At 37.1% G+C, this 11,940-nt stretch overlaps 1 pseudogene; it reads right to left on the bottom strand.

Moving 5' to 3' along the window:
• Positions 1-2,751: 2,751 nt before the first annotated feature.
• On the bottom strand, positions 2,752-2,866 carry LOC116857999 (annotated as a pseudogene).
• Between the last annotated feature and the right edge of the window lie 9,074 nt (positions 2,867-11,940).

Here is an 11,940-nt window from a genome sequence, read left to right as displayed (position 1 = left end):
TTGGGAGGTATTGGTATTAGCAGCTACCAAGCTATCTGAAACAGACTACGGAATATATATTGATAAGCTCTTGCCAATTCGCAGGAGCCAATAACTATCATTTCTCCTCATAGTTCCAGTTTCTTAAGTATGCATTCTGTTTCTATAGCAACTTTCGTTTTGTTAACCTGTTACTCACATTAAAATTGTTATTTTTAGCATAACATTTCCAGAAGTCTTTGACAAAGAAAAATGGGAAGAGATTGTAGCTTGAAGATGAATGTATGCCCAGTATAAATTCTAATGTGTAACGTATTTATTTGGTCAGTACATCATCTATTATAAAATTATAGAAGATATAGATTTTTAAATGTGTGCATTTATGGACTTTGAGAGAGAAACGCCATATCCCATATCTTTTTTTCTTTTTATTTGGAACAAGGGAGAGTATAAGTAAATAACAGTATCCAAATGGATTTATTTCCTACAGATTTTCACTTACATAAAACCCAAGGCAAGGAACATATAGCTGAGGACTTTTTGTGTGTGGTAGTCATGGCTTTTGTTACCGGGTTGCAATTTGGAAAACCCAATGTTGGGGGCACCTGGGTGGCTCAGTGGGTTAAAGCCTCTGCCTTTGGCTCGGGTCATGATCCCAGGGTCCTGGGATCGAACCCCGCATGGGGCTCTCTGCTCAGCGGGGAGCCTGCTTCCTCCTCTCTCTCTCTGCCTACTTGTGATCTCTATCTGTCAAATAAATAAATAAAATCTTAAAAAAAAAAAGAAAACCTGATGTTGTCTCAGGACATGTAGGGCTAATGAGATGAATTTCAACTATGAAAACGTCATGTAGTGAGCCAGATGGGGGGAGAGAACAGTCCTATAGCTAGCTGACACTCCTAATAAATTAGGACATAGCCTGCCTTTTGACCTTTCCACAAACAAATTGCTGCCTTTTCTTCCCAAATATTGTCTTATCTTTCACTTCCTTGTCAAAAATGGAGTCCTGTGCAGTTTGATGTAATGTGACTGGAAATGAACAACGTGAGCTTGATTAATCCACTCTTTGGATGCGGATGAGGAGAACGTTGCCCTTTGGTTATTACAAGTGAACCCTGAAATTAGACTTGACTTGAGTTCTAGATGAGAACAATTATTTTCTCATGTTGTAACTAATATTCTCTAATTATTAGAAAGGCGGTGGAGTGAAGTGGATAAGGGATGTCTTCTGGAACCAGGCTGCCTGGGTTTGAATCCCAGCCTTGTCAGTCCCTGTGTGACCATTGGCAGTGTGCTTATTCATGCCACACCTCAGCTTCCTCATTTGTAGAAGAGATGATAATGGTACCTATCATAGAGTTGTTGTGAGAATTCAGTAATTTGCCCATGTAAAATGCTTAAAAGAGTACCTAACATGTACTCTTTAATGTACATGTAGGCATATTAAAAAATAGTGTTATTTTTTAACTTCAAGCAATATGGTTTTTTAAATGGTCTTAATTTTTTTTTATTTTTTAAAAAGACTTTATTTATTTGAGAGAGAGAGCGTGAGCGAGCATGTGCACAAGCAGGGGAGTGGCAGAGGGAGAAGGAGAAGCAGACTCCCTGCTGAATGTGGAGCCTGATGCAGGACTCCATTCCAGGACCCCAAGATCATGACTTGAACTCAAGTCAGCCGCTTAACCGACTGAGCCACCCACACACTCCATGGTGTGGTTTTCTTTCACTGCCTTAATTAGGAAAATATACACAATACTTATCTTCTTACTGGCTGGCTGATACAGCTAGGTACAAACTACTATGTCATTTTCTTTTCTTTTCTTTTTAAAAATTTTATTTATTTATTTGACAGAGAAGGAGAGACAGCAAGAGAGGGAACATAAGCAGAGGGAGTGGGAGAGGGAGAAGCAGCCTTCCCACCAAGCAGGGAGCCTGATGCAGGGATCGACCCCAGGACCCTGGGACCATGACACAAGCCAAAGGCAGACGCCCAATGACTGAGTCACCCAGGTGACCCACTGTGTCATTTTCTAATAGGTAAATTGCCAAAGGTCACACAGTTAGTGATGGATGAAGCTAGGATTCCTAATCAGGCAGTCTGGTTCCAGAAGCCAGACCCTTATTCACTCCATTTTGCTGACTTTCTAATAATTTGAGAATTTCATTTAAAACATTAGGAAATAATAGTTCCCATCCAGAATTCAAGTCATAGCCACAATTCATCCCATTAACCCCTTGCCTTTCATAGAAATACATATTACCCCAAAGATCGCATCCCTGTATTAGTTCACCCCTCTAAGCATTTCCCCAACACACACACAGACTCAAGGTAATAGGTCCTAAAGGACACTGGCCATGCCCTAGAACTCATTCTCCCCCACCCCAGGTTTACTGTGGTCTAAATTACATACATATATTCACCCTTTTATTGTAGAGTTCTGTATGTTTTGACAAGTGCATATAGTAACCACCATTATCCTAAAATACAGAACATTTCCATCACTCCCCAAAATTCCCTACTGCCCCTTCATGGTCATATTGTTTCTTCCATTCTTGGCTTCTCACAATTACGGTCTATTTTCTATCCCAAGAGTTTGTTCTTTTTTTCCCCCCTGGCTCCAAGAATACACAATTTTAAACCAGATAAGGATCATATAAAGTCTCTCAAAAGTAGCAGATACCTCATGTTACTGGTGTGAAAGGGGAAATGGAATGGGGTGTCTTATGTCAAGGGGTTTTCAAATGCGGCCAGGAGGTGGACCTTATGCATGTCCTCATGGGAGGAACCATGAACTTCTGAAGTGGGCCAGACCACAAGTATTCCAATTAGCAATAATCGCGCCTCGGATAAACCTCATTGGCTACGATACTGCCACTGCGCAAAGCTAGACCACAAGAATTCCAAGGATTCAGCCCAAACACCTGTAACTCACTACAGTAACAGACTTTGCATATTGATAGCCTTAGCAACCAATTATATTCAATCAAGATTAGCTTTCTGCTGCCAACACCCAATCAGAAATTCTTTGTAAACAATGTCTACAAGTATTCCCTTTTCGCTTTATACACCCCTGACTTTTACTCCCTAGCAGGACACTTTCTGGATTGCCACCCACAACTGTGTACCCCGAATTGCAGTTCTTTGTTTCCAGATCAACACTTTCATTTTATTATTGCTTCCTGACAATTTTAGGTTCACACTGGATACAGTGGAGACTAATAGGAGCTCAAATCATTGAAACTCATGAAACAGTTGCTTGGTATTGTGTGTGGAATCTGCTATCTTATGGTTCCAGTGGGAAGAGGGAAGAGTGAAGGACTGTAGTAAAGTAATCTTAGACACAAATCCCATCTCTGGAGAGACTGTTAATTAGTAGAAAAGGACAAATGCAATAAAGCACAAAAGGTAGACAAATCCATCTTAATTAAACAGAGTTATGATCATAAAAGCTATAGCTTTCTCCTTCCCATTGATGCCCTTTACCAAATTGGAGAAACACGAGGTATAGTGGATATGTCTTGTGAATGACTGTGGTGGCCCTCAACTTGAGTGTGTCTTAAAGCAAAGCTCACATTCATTTGCCTTTGTCATTTCTCCTTTTGGTTCACAGTACATGATAATTGGTAGGTTCTCATAAAATATCTGTTTGGTGGATGAAAAATGTACTTTCTGGCAGGAATGTTAATAACTAGGGAATTGTAAATTTGGCCCATAATCTCTTAAAACTCATACCTTTTCATGGCTGATCTGGGATGAGATACAAAAATTTCCAGTAGTGCTCTCTTAGCTGCACCATATCACCTTCCTAAGACCTCCCAACTGGATGACAATTCCTCACAGTAGAACGGTTGTAGGCTGATGATTTGCCTCTATTGTCAAGCAAGGGTGATGGGAAAAGAAACATTTTCAGTTACTTCATTTCAGTGATTCAATCTAAGAATTTGAAAACCTGTTATCAGTTTTCTAAGGAACACTTTTCTCAACTGATTTTTAGTTATTACCTATTTTTTGAAAGCAAGACTGAGTATTATCAGGCACTCGACCCAGAAGTCATAGTCTTGTAAAAAAGTTAACCTTTTCCCCATTAGGACATTTTCCAATACAGTAAAATATTCTTCCTATAAATGATAAGAGTAAGTATATGAAGAAAAAATGCTTGATAATCTCTATCTGGGTAAAGGCTAATTACTCCCATGAGCAAGACTAGAATTTTAAGTATAAAATTTTGATATTTGTTAAATTTCTCAGGCCTCAACTTCCACGACCAGTCTGCAAATTCAGATTTACTAACATGGATTATGACATGTGCAGAAAGGAATGCTTCTGGCTCTAGTCACTTATAAGGAGGTTGCTTACCTTGTCTCCACATTCTGTTCATTTGAACTATAATTTATCATCTGGGCCCACCAAGTTCAAGTACTCACATATAAGCAGGTATTGAGGGGATTTTTAATGAAAACTCTAAAAATAATAATGATTAATTGAAAAAAACTGAATATACACCAGGGAAGAGAACTATATACAATTAACTTCAACAGAATATAAAACACAGTAAAAATAATTAGAAATACAATTTTGGCATTTAAGTGCAAATTCCTTCTTCCAACTTTATTTCAAAATGGATTGACCACATTAATCTTAGAAGATGAAAAGATACAGGACTAGAATTCTGAATATCCAAATCTTCAGCCAACTATTGGTGTCATGAGAGGCAGATCAATGTGAGGACCACAATCCTTCCTGAGCTAAACTGAAACACAAGGCTGGCCTCTGTGCCTCTGTGTGAAGGCCACATTTTAGAGGAGGTGAGCTGGTCTCCAAGGCCCCTTGCTCCCAGGTGCACTTAACTAATCTTGAGCCATAGCGTCTTTCCAGTTGATGGTAAGTAAGAGTTAAGGAAGGATTAATGTAAGGTGAAAGATAGAAAGGGAAATACCTACCTAGTCCCTCCGGAGACAAGAGCAGAGATATCCTGTGCTGACCAACCATGCACTTGAGGAAGAAAAATCCTCAGAGAGTTGATTCAAAAGAGAGCTGAAGCTTGAAGCCAAAGAAAGGATGACAGGGATCTTTTTCTAACCAGGATGCAGTAACAGGGAGTAGATTTACTATTCCATCTGATATGAATAAGATACTGGATGAAACATACAAAAAAGTAGATTTTAAGTCATTGGATATCAGGCTATAAAGGATACGATCTCCAACAGATAGAAGCTTACTATTGCCCCAGCTTAAACCTTTGAGAGAATTTCTAGGCCACAGTGTATTGAAGGCAAACCCAGATGGAATGCATCAAATTCCCTGAGTTGAACCGATATTGTTAGCAGGCTCTGGAGAAGTAAATAATAAAGTTAACAAAACCTAGCACTGGAGAGAAGAGAGCTACACAGGAAGAAACTTCTGCAGATTTAAAGAGGATCCCTCTCAACTATTCAGCAGAGTACCCAACTGCATAGGCATGAGAAAACTACCGAAAGCCAAGGGAAAACCACCCAAAATGAGCATAGGAAAAGCACTTGGTGATAACACAGGATCATTAATTGTGCCTGTTCTCACCAGCTGGACTGGTAATCTTCATAATTCATGGAGTACTGAGTACAGTCATTAGAAGAATTTTGCCTCAGTAGTGGAGACTAATTAGTCTTAGACTAAATGCTGCTCCATTCCTGACATATAGGTCTTAAAAGCAAGACCCAAAAGGATTAAAGGGTTTCTAAGTAACTTCCTCCCACAGAAAGGTCAAGAATATTTATAAGAATACAAAAATACCCAGCATCCAAAAAGGTGAAATTCACAATGTCTGACATCTTATTAAAGATTACCAGGCAAGTAAGGGAGCAGGAAAAATGAACTCATAGTGACAAGAATAATAAATCAACCAAAAGAGACCCAGAACAGGCACAAATGTGGCAGACAATGACATTAAAACAGTATAACTCTATTTCATACGCTTTTTTTTTAAAAAGCCACAGGAAAGATTAAATATGTTAAGTGAAGTCATTGAAGATGTTTTAAAAAATTAAGACCTAAATCAAAATTAAAGAGGTAAAATCCAAAATGTGTGATGTGAAAAGTACACTGGATGATATGAGTGGCAGATCTGATGTTGCAGAATAACTGATTAGTGAACCTAAAGACATGGTATAAGGAACTATCTGTAACACAGACACTAAAACATACAAAAAGAAAAAAATGGGAGCTGTGGGACAACTTCACACAACTAATGTGCATATAATTGGTGTACTTCTAGGAGAGGAAAGATAGATGTGGATAAATTTGGTAAAACCTAAAAATCCCAGAGATCCTAGAAGATGAATGAACCTCAAGCACAAAAAAAAAAACAAAACAAAACAAAAAAAAAACATGAAGAAAACCACACAAAGGCACACCATTAATCCAATTCTCAAAACCAGTCATAAAGAGAAAATCTTAAAAGCAGTCAGAGAAAAAGATATGTTACCTACAAAGGAACAAAGACAAAGATGATGATGGCAGATTTCTAATCAGAAATAATGCAAAAGGACAGTGGATCGACATCTTTAAAGTGTGGAAAGAAGTAAACTGTCAACCTAGAATTCTTCACTCAGCAAAAACAGAATTCAAAAATGAATGTAAAATAAAGACCTTTTCAGACATAAAAATGCTGAAAGAATTCATCACCCAAAGACTCCTATTACAAGAAAGGTTAAAAGAAGTTGATCAGGCAAAAAGAAAATACTATAGATGAAAATCTAGATCTACACAAAGAAATGAGGCACACCAGCATGGTAGCTCCTTAGGTAAATATATGAGATATTTTTATTATTTGAATCTTTTAAAAAGACAATTGGCTGCTTAAAGGTAAAAATAATGTAGAATGATGTAGTGGGGTTTACAACACAGGTAGAGGTAACATGTATAATAATAAAAGCACAAAGTCCAGGAGGGGAGAAATGGAAATTACTATTTAAGGTTTTCATACTTTATGCGAAGTAGCCTAATAGCAAATGAAGGTAGACTGTGACAAATTTAAAATGTATTCTCTACATTAAAACAGTAAAAGAGCAAAGCAAATAGTTACAGCCAAGAAACCAACAAAGGAATTAAAATGAAATTATAAAAAGTAATCAGTCGAGGACCTAAAGGATATTATGCTAAGTGAAATAAGTCAGATGAAGATAATGCTATGTGATTTCACTTATATGAAATGAACAAAAAAACAAAAGCAGAAACAGACCTATAAATACAGAAGACAAACTTGTGGTTGCCAGAGGGGAGAAGGTAAGGGGCTGGGCAAAATGGGTGAAGGTGAGTGGGAGGTACAGGCTTCTAGTAATGGAATATATAAATCACGCAATGAAAGGTGAAACATAAGGAATATAATCAACGATATTATAATAATGCTGTATGGTGACAGACAGTAGCTACACTTGTGGCGAACAAAGCACAATGTATAGATTTTGTTGAATGTTGTACACCTGAAACTCATGTTAACGTTGGGTGTCAACATACTTAAATTTAAAAAAAAAGTTTTAATCTGAAAGAAAGCAGAAAAAGAGGAACAAAGAACAAATGAGACAAATAGAAAACAAATAATAAGACAATAAATGTAAATCTGAATACGTTAATAATCACACTAAGTATAAATAGTGTAGACACCTCATTAAAAGGCAGAGGTTGTCAGACTGGATGAAAAGCAAGATCCCACTGTATTCTACCTACAAAAAACATGCTTAAATATAAAGACAGAAATAGGTTAAGAGTAAAATGGTGGGAAAACAGAGACCATGCTAACACTACCCAAAAAAAAGCTGGAGTGGCTATATTAACAATTACCCAAGAGCAGTGAAAACATTTATTGATTCATACGAGGACTTGTACATAAAGGTTCATAGAAACTTTATTTGTAATAGCCAAAAACCGGAAACAACCAAAATGTCCAATTACCAGCCGAATGGATAAACAAATTGGGATATGTATATTTATACAATGGAATGTCATTCAGTAATAAAAAGAAAAAAATTAATGATACACACAACATCATGGATAAATCTCAGTTTAAATATGCTATGTAAAAGAAGCCAGGTCACAAAAAGAGTAGTATGTAGAATGTAATTCTAAGATCAGGGTGGTGCCTTCTTCCCTGACCCATTTCAGCGGTCTTCATTATTGAAGATGAATTTATGGGGGAGGAGGCAGAAAACAGCCGTGAACTCACACTTAGAAATGAACATTAGGCAGATGAAAAATTTTATGTATTTTATATACATATATATATCTTATATATAAAATTTATGTCATATATATATACACACACACATATTCACAAAAAAAGTGAGAAAATGAGGAAGTTGGGGAGAATGTACATAAGAAAACCAATTTGAACCCCGATGTGACATTAGGTATAAAATGCTTACTGTGAATCTAAGACCTGTTCACTGCCAAGATGGGAGTCATGAATTTGGCTCTAAGCTTTCTAGTGATCAACTCGAAAGGGAAAAAAGTTATTCAGTTTGGCCAGAAAATAAAAACAAACATGACTTCAGAGGTAGTACGGCAGAGGCCAGAAAGCAATCTGCTCCATAATGTCATCCAAAGAAGAGATATTTAATGCACCAAAAAATATCCAAACATCCTCAGCAACACTTAAAATAAATAACAACAGAACCAGTTTTATTGAACGTGTTCTTGGAATGTCCCTGTCTGTAATCAGGGTGGTCACCATATCAGCAGCATAAACATTAAATGGAAACTTGTTAGAAATGCAAATTCTCAAGCTTCACCCCAGGATTATTAAGTCAGAAATAGTGGGGTGGACCCTGTCCTTTGTGTTTTAACAAGCCTTCCAAGTGATTGTGATTCATGCTAAAGTTTGATGGGGCTAACTACCTTCTGATAGTTTTATTTGTCTACACTTGTTTAGTTCACTGTAAATTTATTTAGCTGCTCCCTTAAGACTGGAAACTTCCTGAGAGAAGGATGTGCCCCAAATGTCTGCCCCCCACCCTCACACCTTACTAGAATCCTGCTGAACCATCATTCTAAGATAAATTATCTTAATAGGAGTCTGTATTTCAGCCTGAAAAGATCAGTTAGTGTTTCTGTTTTTGTTTTTTTTTAAGAAAAAGAGCAATTGGATTCATAATACAGAGATGTAGTTAATTGACCCATTTATTTTTCACAAAATGTTGAAAAAATGCCATGTAAGCCGATGCCAAATGGAAAGCTCAGTTGGCAACTCCTACATGCCTTCATTCTTATATAAATTTCCCAGGACTTCGAAGGTCAGTAGTTACAGTGAGGAGGGAGTGAGGAAAGAAGGGGTAGGAGATTTAATGAAAGAAGCTCTGAACTTCTAGAGCCTTACCATTAGGTAAGTACAGTGCCCTGGGGAACCTCAATGATGCACTGGGCTCAACAAAGTGACTGAAAACATTAACAATGACAGTTCCTGTACCTATGTCCTGATTTTAATTTACATTTATTTTTCAAAGCCAGACTGAATAAAGTCAGCTAAAAAATAAAGTTATAGTCACAACTGTGGAAATTCTGTTTAGAATAATCAATGTTTTTGGAGTCAAGATCATTTTAAATTCTAAATGGAGAGTCATATTTTCCACCTGCTATCACTGTATGCAGAGACTTCTAATATTCAATGAAGTCACTAAAAAATACACATTAATAGAATGAAAAATGATGACAACGTGGTCTCTTTCAAATACATTTTAATAGAGCGCAATGCTCATCAATATTGGAATTTTTATTCCTACAATGTGGTTACATAAGATAATATTAGATATCATTTTTGTTCATCTTTAAAATAAAAAGCATAGTGAATATTTGAATATAGTTTTATCTGGTTTTCATAGGGAAGAATTGTGCACAGCTCACCCTGGAGTTCTTCTACCAAATAATAAGAAAACGATGTTCTCAGATGATCTTTCTGTCCTAGCATAGTCAATGTGCTAGGTATTCCTCGTCATTTCATCTTCTGAAAGTTTAGCATTTAGAAAAATACAATTCTGTGAAGGATTCTCAATATTAATTTTTATTGGCATTTCTATATTTCTGGTTTAATTTAAAAACAGTAGGGCAATGAAAAACTAAGAAGCAATATCTTTTGACTTGTGTTATTACAAAAAGGTCTTGCATTGGACTCATGAGGCAAGTAAATGCAATCTTTTCTATTATTCTGTCAATACTGACTTTTAGAAAATTGTTCATTTCAATTTAGGCTTATGTCCTGTGAAGCTGCCTTAGTAACAAAACTCCAGGACCCTGTTGACTACACACTGTCATTTTACTCTTGATTTAATATTAATTTCCTTTCCTTAATCCCATCTTGTTCTTTCTTTTTTTCCACACGCACTTGTCCTTCAATTGAATATTCTTGTTTTTCTGGCTTTCGATTATTGTGAGTTGATTATTCAGTATGAAAAACATCAAGGAGCTATGTTTTCTCTGACTATAAAACTTTTTTTTTTTTAAACTCTGACCCCTTTGAAAGATTTTCCTGAATCTTTATCCTCCAAGTATTACTGACACATCTCAAAAAGGGCATAATGGAATCAGATAAACTATCCAGATCATTTTACAAAGTCAAAAAAATGAAGGGCAATGATAAGAGAAGACCAAAGTGGAATTGCCATTCCAATTGCAAATAACAAGATGTAAATAATTTTACAGTAATATAGTCAGATTCTCCTAATTTCCATACCTATGATACCAATATCTGTTGGGTCAAAAAGATTAAATGGGAGAGCTAAAACATATATTCATTCATACATTTTAAACATATGATAGTTTCAACCTCACTTCCTAGAAATTCTTTTGGCTCTCCAACATGTGCCCTTCCGACATTTCCCTCCTGAGAATTCAACTTCCTGTAGAGCTTTGCTACTCTAGTAATGAAGTCCAGGGCCTCATTCCCCCATTTTTTCTCCCCCATGGCTATAGAAGGACATTGTCTTTCAATACTGCCAGTGAGACCATCTGACTTAGCCATGTAGACTTTTAATCACAGGTTCGTCTATTTCAGTATTGCGTTGACTTGATCCAGTGCAATGGCCCCCACCAGCCATCCAATCCCAAATCCTTTAAATTACTACTTTGTTGAAAATCCCAAATGCCTGAGACATTGTACCTGCTGGTGCATTCCACTCCACCAATATTCCACAAGAGGATTTTAAATTTACCACTGGTATAAATTTTAGCAGTTATACAATCACAACATGCCAGGGACTTTCCATTGTCCACCTACTATCAGTGTTGGAATCTGTATCAGCAGCCAGTCTATCGATGATCCATCTTCAAAATACTATTTTAGATTGTGGTACCTAGGACCACTTCCTCGATGCTCTGTCACAGGTCAGATTGTTGGAGAAAAAGACTCTGAGACTGAGATTCGTATGTAGGAGGTTTACTGGGGAATGTTTTTGGACCAAAATACCTGTGGGAGAGCAAAGGAAGCAAGACTGGGCAGAGGGAGAAGTTGAACAATGGTACACTTGTACTACCAACTTTAGCTAGTCCAGTGGGGTTGCTCTGAAGGCAGGATGGCCTTCTGGAAATGTCCTGCCTTAAGGCAAAGAGCCTGTGCCTCTGTGTTCCAGCATTAACCAGCCATGAAAGACAGCCTTACGTGGTGCTGCATCCTCTGGCCAGGGATAAGTCTCAAAGAGGGCATAGCTGGGACCTGCTAGTAGCCAACACTGCAGGCAGATGATGGAATAAGTGATTCTTTCCTGAAAGGGCATCTGGGTGGCATGGCATAGTATCCACTCGGTGTATAATACACCAAGAGACCTACAACTGAATTAGCACAAATAATTTGAAGTAAAAAAATCAATTCATGGAAAAGGAAATTCAAATGGAAGAAGATATTAAAAGATGCTCAGCCTTATGAGAAATGAGGAAAATTCAAATTCAAACAGCCAGACATTTGCATATCAGATAATATATATTTTAAAGATTGATAATAT

The sequence above is a fragment of the Lontra canadensis genome, unplaced genomic scaffold (genome assembly GCF_010015895.1).
Source record: "Lontra canadensis isolate GAN:19392208 unplaced genomic scaffold, GSC_riverotter_1.0 scaffold131, whole genome shotgun sequence".
Lineage (NCBI taxonomy): Eukaryota > Metazoa > Chordata > Mammalia > Carnivora > Mustelidae > Lontra > Lontra canadensis.
This window is presented reverse-complemented; position numbering and strand designations above follow the sequence as displayed.